Here is a 13,147-nt window from a genome sequence, read left to right on the forward strand (position 1 = left end):
TCACATTATCAGCTCTTGTCTAATGGCAGTTTTTTTTATCATCATTTCTCAAACAATTTCTGAGCAAGGGTGGAAATGAGGGGGCATGTGCACCATTGCACACAAAAGGGGAAAAAAAGAAAAAAAAAAATCTTCATTTAACCATCCGTCCTAAATCATTTTCAGCACACCTGTAAGTGTCCACATTTCTTTTTTGACGTAATAAATTAAGCATTTTCTAGAAGAACTGAACGAACCACATGTGGAGAAGTGTGCTCTGCTTACCAGTAAGTTCTTAGTCAAAACTGCTACTTACATAATGGGATTTTCGTGTGGTGGTAATATTATATACCGTGGGAAAATGTGGAGAAAGCTCAACAGTATTCTAAATTGGAAAGCGCCCAATCTTCCTTGGTGTGATTAAATCATCATATTGCATATTATCATTTGTATCATTTTTAGGGATGTACAATTCTGGATTTTTGCCAGTATCTGATACGCTTATATTTCCAATGAATGTCTGTTTTACATACGTCATAAAAAGACACAATAATTCAATTCTACCATAAATGATGCATGCTACCTTTATCAAATGTCTTTGCCATGTGAAATGTATATTTACCAATGAGCATCAAACCTTTTTGAGAACTGCAAATAACAACCTACTCACAGACAGTGAGCACTGTAGCTCACTAAATACACAAGAGGTCCTTTTATGGCATTTATAATTTCCAATCAAAATGATTTCTGTATTAAGACTGTTAACATTACTGCATTAACACTCATGATTAATCTGGAAACCATAATGCATAAAAAAAAAAAAAAAACACAAATCCACCATACGATCAAGTTTGACAACAACTTCCTCCCTTAGTCCTCCAGCGTGGATGTTTACATGCCTGGAGGTGAAGAGGTGAGAGTGATGAGTGAGGAGACAGACCCAGGTCTCTTAGTGGCATGATTTAAAAAGCTGCTGAATGGAAGTTTAGATAAAACCAAAGTTGTGTGTTAGCAAAGACGCCTTATGATGATCCAAAAAACACTGCAAAACTTATATGTACACTCTATTGATATGCAAGGCCAATAAAACAGACGGAAACAGCTTTAATCCATCTTAACTATTGCCTGTCGATACTGATATCTTGCAGATAATATTGTGCATCCGTAATTATTTTGTTTTGTACTATATACTACATCCTATTGTATCGTATGCTTTTCCCGACCCCATCTGACACCACTAGGTAATGCAGATTTGAACCATTTCTTTTTAAATGCTGGTTTGAGGGACTTTATTCAGTGAATGGTCAACTTTGGTCCTTAAAGTTTCCACAGTCCTTTTAAATGCCCTGTAGAATATCCCTACAGAGCACACAGGTTTTCATAAGACTGCACACTCTCTACCTGCTTCAGGTATTCTAAGGTCAACAGTGTACATAAAGGGCTTTACTGTTTACAAAGAGACCAGCATATAGCCTGGGGAGGCTGTAACTTGTTAAAGTTTACACTGATGACTTAAGTACTTTCTATTATTATTGACATTCTATAGTTATAAGACGCAGAAACCACAAACATAACCAGTCTGACATGTGTGTCCACATTATTCTGAATAAAATCAGTCAGTTCTGCCGCTAGCAAACTCTTCTTTCATGTTTGAGGGGTCAAGTGTCAGCAAACAGATGCTTGTCTATGTTTGTGTATGGGAGTGTGATCAGAGGATCCTTGGGGTCATCAGATAAAAGTGCACCTGAGGGAGGGGCAGGGAGCCTGTTTTCAATGTTGCCAAGGTAACCTTATACAGACGTGACCACCTGGTTGGCGGAGCAGTGAGAAGACCACTTCAGGATGGTAACCATGCCAGAAAATCCCCAATAAGTGGGACGATTCAAAACACACAGCACATACTGTGTTTGTGCCATGACGGGGGGAGAGGGGCAGAGAGAGAGCACACAGCTGTTCAATCTTTCATGGAGCATAAAAAGAAAAGACGCCTCCAGTACAGTTCTCATCAACACAGGAATAACTTCACTGTATATACTGGATATTTAAAAAGCCATGTAAAGCAAACTGTGACTTCGACTTAAAGTACCGTGCTGTAACAAATAAACTCAAGCATCCTACACAGATAAAACACAGAAGTTAGCCTTTTAGCACAATACTAGTGCTGAAAAACAACCCTGAATAATTTATTACGAATTAATATCCTCTATTTAAAACATACAGTCACAGTATTAAGCATGTTTTCTTCAATATGTCAAATCTTGTTATCATCGGGCCTCATTCAGATGGTAAAATTATCCATCAAATGAACAAGACTTACTTTAATTTAACTTCAAGTATTTAATTTATGGTTCAAAGATCCTGTGAGTCCTTGCTACTTTTGATGATTATCATAGTATTTAAAACAAGTTCAACCATGTATTGAGCTACAGAAGTACCAAGAAAGTGTACAGAAGGACATTTTGTTTTACTCACCTGCAGTCTAACGGTCCCGGTGACTGCCAGCCTCATGAAAAAGGAGAAGAGGAAGAGGAGGAAGAGCAACACAAGCCTGTCACTGTCTGTGTGAGTCTCGCTACCTGATCTAGCACAGCCTGTGGAAGAGACAGAGCCACAGAGAGAGAGCAATGCAAAGAGGAGGGAGGGGAAGGAGGGGGGACGGGCAGCTGCTGAGAAAAGTGAAGTGGTGCCGCCATTCCCCGTCACCCAGGAAACCAACGCTCTTTCAAAGAAAAATCGGCCAATGGCGAACACCGGCGATTGTGTTCAGACAAAAAGTCACATGACTGCCAAAACACCACTCCCTGTGCACAGAGTGAGAGGAGAAGGCAAAAAAGAAGTTAGGGGATTGTGGGTGATAAAGTTTGGGGTTAAAATAAAGGAGAAAAATGTAAACCTGAGAAAGAAGTAGAGCAAAGAAAGATACTGATAATAAAAAATGGGTTTAGCTGCAGCACATGTCAAAGACAAGCTCCTTCTCACTCTATAACTCTGATCCCATCAAAAAAAAGTTGTACTCTTACATACTGAGCAGTGTAGTGGATCAATTATGTGAACTGATCCAACACCATAAACAATTTTATTAGAGTAATCAACTGCTTTCAGGGGGAAAATATTGTGCTGTGAAACTAAGCTGAAATTTTTCAGCAATTAGTGTTTGCTCAACAACACTGTAGGGATACATATGATTACCAGCATGGTATCAGTACCTGCAGGTATTTGCTTAAAAGTGAATTATCAGTATGGGTGGATATTAAAATTTCTGCAGATATTTTGCACCTGTGTGTGTGACGCAGACAGCTCAGCACCAAGTGACACCATAATCATGTGACACAACGAATTGATAAACAAACTAGTTGCCAACACTTTTAAGTATTCATTTTTAATCGATTTTATCAATTTGTTGCTGCTGCCCTAGTTATTGGTATCTGAGCATGCAGATGAAAATGAGAGTCTTTCGGTCTTTGGTCCTTCTGGTCTTGCTAGACTCGTGTGAGGCCTACACATTGACTGATGACAAATGGAATGGAAGCTGTGCTTTTACAGGCACCTGGAGTGCTTTCCCAGGCCTGATCCAGCTCATCGCTAACTGGTAACCCAGTGGGCTGGTCCAGACACTGGGGGCATCCACGTATGCTGTGAAGGGGGCAGTTGGGAGGATACCTGGAGAGATGGGGCATGAGCCTGGTGCAGGCCTGGAGGATAAACATCAGGAGGCCAGAGCAGCACAGGGCCAAGGTTGTTGCAGCGAAGTGTCGAACCGACGTATGCTCCCATACTTGACCTGACCCATAAATATCGGCCCATATAGGCTGTAAATATGAGCCAATGTTTATAAGTTTGTGGAGTTTTATGCAGGACCAACAGACCTACATCAGCTGAAGTCTTTTGTTCTTTCCATAAACTTTAAAATGTTTTAAGGACTGAAGTTTTTAAGTCTGAGCTACTCGTATATCGGCATCAATATGTCAGTATCGGCTGAAATTGAATACATTAAAATATCGGAAAAATTGAGTTTTGTGCATCCTTAATGCTGGGAACAGCAAATACATATTCAGGTATTGGTAAGGAGAAATTAATAAATTGTATATTCCCTTTATGAATTAGGTGGTTTCAGTTTATCTTCCATAACGTCTACTGAAATAATGTCTACTGATGTAGATATAATACACAATTGTTCTATAGCAGACAAAATGTTATTTTAATAACTAATAACCAAAAACTTGATTGCTAGTTAAGTCCCTGTTTTTGCAGCTACACTAAATACCATCTTCTATTTAATATTCCTTCTTATGATACATTTCAACATAAACCCAAAACTGTCTCAATGCTGGGCCCATTTGGTTTAATTTTCCATAAAAAAAGTACCAACAGATCCAAGGGTACCACATAACTGAACTGGTTTGCTTGAATTTTAAAAATTCAGAACAACTTTTTATTGCGTCAAAGAGTTTGGATGAAAAAAAAAAACTCTTGACCATATTTTTCTGACTTTGTCTCTATTAATACTGGGTTAGTAGAAGCTCAAAGCAGTGGTAATCAACCTATAAACAACTCCATTGGGGATACCTGTCAAGAGCAGATGGTATGCGTTACAGAGACTTATCAGTACATTGTGGGGAAACAGGTTAGGCAAAGTATAAATTACAAAATATGTCTTTGCAATGCCATTAACATCTCCCTGCATTACATAAGAATGACGAGATCAGGATTAAAAAAAAGAAAGGATAAAAGTTGGTTCAAGTGTAGAGCTACAGTACAGTCAACTGAAAAACAACACTGAGATTCAGTTAATTATTTTTGATACAAAAAAGCATATAATGGGAAATGAGGAAGCACACTTGGTTTACTTTTTACACTTGAGCTTTTTTTGTATTCTTTTACCTACTCATTTCAACATAAGACATTTAATTCACACAAACAAGCTGCCAACCTTAAGCTCAATCAGATATTCTGCTATTGTATTTATTGACAATGACTGTGGACACTTGCAAAGCAAATTATAAATGGCTGATGTTTAACATAAATAAAGCAACAAAAATGTTTACTACTGCTGTACATTGTGTTAATATCCAGCCTCTTTTTTAAACAACTGAAATTTAGAATCCGAAACTTGCCACTAATGCTTCTGCACACTATACATCACTCTCAGTCAGACTCAAATTCACTTGACGACATGATGAATCCATCTATCAACTGAATCAATCTTAACCTTGCTCATGGCAGCACCCTGTGAAATCTCCTACAATGGGTAAAGCCTTGCCTGAAATCAACAGGTAACAATACACCTACTTCTAAAAAACAGTGCCATGCTGTCCCACAATATGAACAATGTACACCTGCTCTCAAAAGCTCATAGCACAGCTGAGGTACAATCCAGTGAACCAAGAAGAGCTGCATCATAGGCAAAAAGCAGCGATGCAGAAATCCTTTTAAGGTTGATTCATCTGATTCGATATTAGCAAACTGCTGAGAAGAGACCAGAAAATGCAGCTGTATGGTAAAACGTATTTTCTCTTCTTATCCAGTATTGATCTTCCTGTGAGTCTAGGTCTGATCCTTGTCAGTTTGTGTTTGCAGGTTTTGTCTCAGAGCTTAAAAGTCCTAATGCTTCTCAGTCTAAATGTATAGTTTTTATACCGTTAAATCAAGAATAAAGCCGGGACACTTCTTGCAATTTTTATGTCTAGACAACTCCTATTTTCCCCTGAGACTCAACTCAACCTATTCCACTTTACAGTGTTGTTAACACTTTGTCTACTGCTCTGAGCGGAGCCTTCAAAATGAAAAATCCCTCTAAATTTACAGTGAATCTTGTTTTATACAATGTACCCTGGCATCTAGCCACAGCAGTAAACTAAATTATAGTGAAGCTCTCCAGCACGCACTCCCAACAGCACTGAGAGACAACACAGTCTGTGAACGTTGAGGCAGCAGGTTTATTACCCAGACTGAAATCACACATCTATCACTTTCTCAGCCATGTGCTGTACACTTGAACACAATTGTCTGCCTTGTAAAGCATTGCCTTAGCGCCAGTAAATTACGCCACTTCAGCGGTGACAGGCAGGTTTCCTTCTTAGAAAATAGCATTTACCATGTGAAAAAGAGCCCCAATTACATTTCTGCAGTGTGAATGTGACGGGATAGCTGGTGAGCCATGGGGAGAGAAGGTGACACAGCCGGCAGTACCCGCTGCACGGACAGAAATGACAAGTCTAAGCCTTCACCATTGATTTTTTTTTACAGGTAATTGGCGGGGACTACCTGAGGATTAACAGTCCTGTATGAGCATGTCAACAGATAATAGGCACATTCTGGCCCTGAGCTTTTACTGCAGATTTTTGGGAAATTCCTGCAGATGCAAACCAATGACTCAGATGCCATTATGCAAATTCCTGCATTAAATTACACAAAAAGCAGCTTATCACAACAGCAACTTATAATGGGGGAAAAGAATTATAAGATAAGATAAGATAAGATAATCAATGCAATATAATACAATGGGAGAGAATGCGATGCAATGGGTGTAACCCTTTCTAAAATGCCCCCTGATGCAAAAGCAGAGTGGGTTGAAGACATTACCACTGCTGACACATCTTAAAGGCCTTGCACGTACATGTAGAAGTAGAGAAACCTTCTACAAGCTTGTATCTAAGCGCTCTGCTCCAGCTCTCTTGTGAAGTCCCATCAGTGTTTACAGCTTTATCAGCTTGTCTGTAGTCTACCACTGCACTGGTTATCTACTAACAATGCAGTCACAGCACATTTCATAAATCATAAATATGATATTGCTCTAAAATGCATGTTTTAATTTGCATCATACACTGTGTTTATTTTTATTATTTACCATTATGAAATATAGGGCTGTTACTTTCCGTGTTGCTTTTAATTTTGCATATGTTTTATTATCCTCTTTTTTGTATCATGTTTAATCAGGCTGACCAACATTTACAGATTTTTCTACATATTACTAGATGGAACAACTTATGAGCTGCACTCATGTTGGTAAAAAAAAAAAAAAAATCAATTAGGGCAGCAAGAATCATAAATCTGGGACTTCATGTTCCTTTTAACCAATAACCAAACCCGTACTGAACTGTGACTCCAGCACCGAGGTACAAATCCAGACCATGGCCTCTCTGAACAATTACGGTAGGAATGTAAGGTATGGTGTAACTTCTGAAATTTCCAAGTAAAGCACAACAACGCTTTCATTGTTAAGTTGACGGGTACCGAATTCGGTACTTTTAAAGATACCAACAGAATTCCGTCGGTATTCGTGAGTATCGATTTACGTAAAATCAAACAGTACCATAATTCGGTACTTTAACGCTTACTTGTAACTGGAAGAGTAGTCAATTTTCCATGCCAGACGCAAATGCAGCATTGCACACACAAGAGTATTGACATCAGTAGCAGCTTACTGAGTCACAAAACAAGCATGGCTGATGAAAAGAGGTCGAAGTTAAGGCTCCGCTTTTCAAAATATGATGCAGGTTACGCAGCAATATTTGTGTTTTGTGAACTGCAAGGCTTGCCACGGCAATACTTCTAATCTGAAAAAGCAGTGTGATGATTGATGATTCAGATCGGCTCCTGCTACTTCCTGCTTGCCCACCTCCCTCCCTCTCGCTCTCTCTCGCACCGACTCCTCTTCACCTTTAACGTCGTAGAAAGAATTGAACATAGCCTGTGTGACGTCACCCGTCTGCTTACAATGGGCGGACTCAAGGCGGACTCAAACAGCTTTTGAAGCCAATCCACGGTGGCTTCCAGACTGAAATCTCTGTCTCAACCAAACTTTGGATCAACCTAATGGTCCGCCCACTAAGCTCGACTTCCTGTCAGCTAACTAGCATTCTGGTTGACAGAAACGTAGCTTCTGCCTGTCGAGCTATCTGTCAATCAATGAGATGTGCCAATCAGTCTGCAGGGAGGTTTTTCCCAAATATAATCTAAACCATTGTGGTAGAAAAAAAAAATCCCCTCATACAGTCAGAGAACATGAAAACATTAGCTAATGAGACACGTTTGGTTTTTTGAACCAGGCTGTAAACCAGTTTATTTCTGGTGTAAGAAACAGCTGTTTAACATGTGTTCAGACAGGACTTCTAGTGTTCCTGCAGCCAGCCTCAAGACACTCGCTGTATTGCAATTTTTTGCCCATTCGCTTTGGCTTCATTTTCTAGGACCGGAGGTTGCCGCTTGGAGTGCACCCTAAAAGTTGCTCTCCATTGCTCCAACTTGGTACAGCTGGTGCCGTACGAAGCTCTCTGTCTCAGCTCTCAGCTTCCAAGTAACAAATCAAGGAACTGTAACACCCCAAGTTGATATATCTTGTAATACAATCATATGAGGAAACAAAGATTTCTGAACAAGTGATTAATTTCAAAGCCCCCAAAAGCTAAAGTGCAGGATTAGTCTTTTTTTTCCATGTTTCATCTCTTAATCTCTCAACTTCTTTACACTTCTGCCTGATGTTGTCATACTGCCTTCCTTCTCTTACTTTATCTTGCGGTCAGCTTCTCTGGCTAATTGCCTCCATCACCTTTCCCTTATTAATGTTTCAAGTGTCACTGAGCATCACTGAGGAGCAGAGTGATATTTGAAGAGTCAAATTGGCAGAGAAACTTGACTGGAGCAGCAAATTGTTTCAGTCAAGTCAGGAACACTAAAACTCAATGTGCAAAATGTTCAAATGCACACCAAAATTCACATGACTATTCAGTCTGAAGACTTTACTATGAAACTGAAGAGAAGATCAAAACAAAGACTGCAGGGTTATATTTACATGACGCTACATCAATATGTGATTCAATACTTGGTAACACATTACAAGACAAATGGTCTTGATACGATTCTCCCTCGCTGCTGTTTCACATCAGAAGATGATGAATAAATTCATAGCTTGCAGCTTTTGCGTGCGATGTGAGGATCATGAATTAAAATGGAAGATCTGACGTCTATATTGAAGGCACAATGTTAGCATCCTACTCATGCCAGTTTGATCTATAGTGGATCTCAACTCATCCAGTGTTCTTCAAAGTCAATACATTAGCATATGGGGTAAGAGGAGGGGGGTGCTGCAATGATTTAACATCTATATGAAGACTGGGGTATGTGTGCCAGTTTCTGTGTGTGACTCTCAGCGAGACAAGCCTTTTTGTTCTCTAGTGTCGAGCAGCTGGGCAGATGAGTCACCACTGAGGGATTTTATAGTGTGGAGAGGACAAAGAGGTCAAGCAACCAAGCACTTTACTGTCCACTTTTTGTCCAGCTCTTTATTTAATCACAGCAATATTTATGTTTAATGACATCTGCAACTTTATTATGGGAGCAAGCTAAAGGAAAATAGCAAAGCATATGATCAGAAGTATTACACTGTTTGTAAATTTGAATATCAAGACTTAATTCCACAAGAAGTTTCCCCAATAATGATCAAAAAGTACAAAAACACTGATAAAACCGCAAGGAAATCCTCCACAAACAGCAAACTGGAGAGACTTTTCTTTTTTAAAGCACAAAGTTGCCTTTCAAAGACACAAATAAAGTATGCATGAAACTCCTCGAAGCCACAATATTTATGAAGTGGAGCATTGTGGTCAAAAAGTACAATGGAAAATATGAAGAAAGAGGAAGAAAACATCATTATATAATTAAGTACAGGGAAGTTTAAGTGATCACACAGGAGAAGTGGAGGAGGGACAAACAAAAACACACAATAGATGCAGAAGAAGGGACAACAAGAGGAAGTTGACAGGGAAAGTACTGTGATGGACTAAAAGAGAAATGATAGATGATAGTGTTTTGCATGGGAACACGTGTAGGTGATTCATATTTCTATGGCTCAAATGGATGCTGTAAATTGCTGAGTCAGTTCATAAAAGGAGTGGTGAGGAAGGACAGGACAAAAAAAAGGAGGAACTGATAGCATCAAGAAGAGCCAAAAGTGCAGCTATTCGTTTTTAAATTGTCAAATCATTCTGTTATTTTCAACAAATACAAAGGGTAACAGATACCCTTACTCAAGCTTCTCCTTTGTGATCACTGACCCAAGAAACATCATCAGATTTATCAGATAACAGTCAGCCTTTGCATTAACTATGATGGAAAATCTGAATAGTTACAGGACACACTTCATAAGTCAGTACAGTTTATATAACTACATTTAATCAACAGCAGAACTCAGGCTTATCAAAATGCTGACTCAGTATTGAAATAACATATGCAGTATGATCTTGGATGATGCAGATCAATGTTTCTATTTTGGTGTGCAGTACAAATCATGAATATTTTCAATTTTAATCATGATTTTCATTTCCTTTGACCAAGAAAAGAAGGTATTTGGGTTTAACAATAACTGTGCCACATGCCATGTCGCCCTCATTTTGTCCATAGGTTTTGTCAGTGGTACATTTTTCAATGTTGCTCTACTGGCCTACAGAGTTCATCACCACTAGCTCAAAAACCATCCATCCATTATCTTTAGTATACTGCTTGTCCCATATGGGGTCAGGGAGGTATCATGGGCGAGAGGCAAGGTGCACCATGGACTGGTCACTAGCCAATCATAGGGATGACATGCAGGGACAATCAAGCAGCTATGCTGACGCTCTTGGACAGTTTACAGCAGTCGTTCTCAACTGGTCAGGCATCGGGACCCACTCAAGAGTACCTTGATGCAGGCAAGATGGCCGACATACATCCAATCCTTACCGGAAGTCTCAACCGGAAGTCTGTACGTCTAAAGTTAGGCTTAGGTGTTAAAACCAAAGCGGTTAGGTTCAGGGTAAGGCAGTGAGGAAGGTGATATATTTGAGATCCAGTACCAAGGGTTAGGCTTAGGCGCTGGCAGCTGAGTCTAACAAAAAGAAGAAACTTCCACCTGAGACTTCCGGCATGGATTGGATGTATCACAACGCCCATGTCGGCCATCTTAACTGCAGTTGGGTCCCTCTCGACCCACCACCTCCTCCTCAAGAGAAATCACCACCCAAATTAAAAAAAAAAACCCCTCTTAATTCATCTCATGAGTGTTAATTAATCAGTAGTCACTGGTTAATCAGTATCCCTGGCTACCATCATACCATTACACCATGGAGACAAAAGAACACTCCAAAAAAGGTATGGACCCTTAATAGGAAACTTCTTGAAACAAAGAGAAGGGACAAAACAAACACATTATAAAAGCACATCATCACAGAAGGATTTGCATGCACATATCTTATTTTACTCATTTTTCCCAAGATATCTTGAAAGATAAGAATTCCCTTGTTATGTTGGGTAAACCAGCTTTATTTCCCAACAAAAGGAAGATAAAAAAGGTAGAAATCTTGAAAAAACTGGTTTTACTCTAAACACTAAAAAAAAACAATAAATTATGAAATAACTGTATGTCCATTTAGGGCTTCTGTAGATAGAGTTTTTGTCACTTTTTTCCTGGCACACATTCGCAAGCCCAAGACACCAGTTGAGAACCACCGGTTTAGAGCAACAATTTACCAAACATTTAAGTTTTTCGGGACTTTGGGAGAAAGCCGAAGTGCTCAGGGGGGTCCCACACATGCACAGAGAGAACATGCAAACTCCACACAGAATGTTAAAATGCTTCTGCATCGCATCTACGCCATGAAGTACGCTGTAGGTCACAGCTGCAGACTCTATGCAGAAGCATTTGCAGTTACCTTTTACGAAAAAAACTGCCTATTTAAAAGTGTCATTTATAAGTATATCATCATGCATCTCTATCTGCAACTTTTTTTTATGAACTAGCGTTGTAAAATTGTGTTTAGGGGTGTTGTTTTGGTCTTGCCGTGATGCTGCTGAGATTTTTAGAATTGATGAGTTAATTTAATCTTACCATGGCGATTGTGAGTCTCAAACAAACCTAATATAGCAGCCCTAGCCTGCTTAAAGCAGCGTAACTTCGTGTTGACCGTTGACATTACCAAAACATTTCACTGAATTTTGAACAGAATTCGTTGTTCAAAGTTTTACCTGACCGTTTTGATTAAAAATGCAGGAAATAACATCACGAGCATCAAAATACACCTTGGAAAGCAAGTCTGACGTCTATGTTCTGCGAAATTAAACTTTTGAGTCACGCATGAGGGATGAGAAGAAAAGTTTAGTCCGAGTTTGTTGTTAGCCTGTCATCACCCTGCAGGTGCAGCGCTCTAATATTACTCACTCTGAGCACTTGTTGCATCCTCTAACAAAGTTTAAAAACATTTATCATTACACTGACATAAGTTTAAAGTAAAAACTGAACTTACCAGGGAATTAGCAGTTAAACTTTGGACGAAGAACAACAGTGCAAGTGCCTCATCGTCTGGTCCCCGTTGTCAAAAGTCTGCTGCAGTCAAGCCATCAGGAAATAATACTACTTCCGGTCATCAGTTTTAAATAAAATACTTTCCTGAAAAGGGGTTTTGCAATATGTGACTCAGTAAAAATGAATTTCAACATAAGAGGGAGAATTTTTCATGGAGATTAGTATGTCTGTTTTTTCTTTAAGGCAGATTTTAAAAAAAAAAGAAAAGAAACGTCAGTATCAAGTAACTGCAAGTGGACAGGAAAACACCAACATTTGAGAGGACGAGATTTGAAGTAGTGGTAGATTCACAGCAGTAGTTGTCAACTGGTGGGTTTGGACCCAAAAATGGGTCGTGGATCTGTTTCCAGTGGGTCGCGATTGAGGGCCTGGATATACATTCTGTGTTGTATGGAAGCTCTAATAGGCATTAGGCCTTACTGACTAAAAAAACAAAACAAAACATAATATTTTATATATTATTTGATATATGTGGTATTAGTGACAGTTTCTACCTCATTATTCTCTTTTTATTTGAGGAGTATATTATTGGATATTAAAAGATTATAAACATGATTGATGACTGTTTTTTGCTTTTTCTGCACAAACAAAAACAACCTATTCTTGTATGAAATGTGTGCCATACGGAAGATCTCCTGTCCTTTATTTTGTTTGAACACTTTTTTTTAAATTGTATCGTAATAATTTATACTATTTGATGTTCATTTGAATGTTCAATTTTTCACTTAGGAGGGCCACTCGACAGACCTGCTCGGGTTTCTCTGGCTTCTCCTGCACATTTACTCATTATCTGACTTAAGAATGCATCATATTTCTTGTGTTATTCTGTATTTT

At 39.0% G+C, this 13,147-nt stretch overlaps 1 protein-coding gene across 4 annotated transcripts in view; it reads right to left on the reverse strand.

The window, feature by feature from the left end:
* The window catches only part of rassf7a (Ras association domain family member 7a), a 55,821-nt gene extending 43,476 nt beyond the window's left edge, over positions 1-12,345 (reverse strand). For 2 of the 4 annotated variants that reach the window (XM_041796381.1, XM_041796383.1), the window contains exon 1: positions 12,255-12,339. The gene's annotated coding sequence lies outside the window, so the exon portion shown is untranslated. Of the gene's footprint in view, positions 1-2,451; positions 2,554-12,254 lie in introns of those variants that run through there. The other 2 variants (XM_041796384.1, XM_041796387.1) reach the window with 2 other exon arrangements.
* Positions 12,346-13,147: the final 802 nt, after the last annotated feature.

Source organism: Cheilinus undulatus, linkage group 9 (assembly GCF_018320785.1).
Source record: "Cheilinus undulatus linkage group 9, ASM1832078v1, whole genome shotgun sequence".
Taxonomy (NCBI): domain Eukaryota; kingdom Metazoa; phylum Chordata; class Actinopteri; order Labriformes; family Labridae; genus Cheilinus; species Cheilinus undulatus.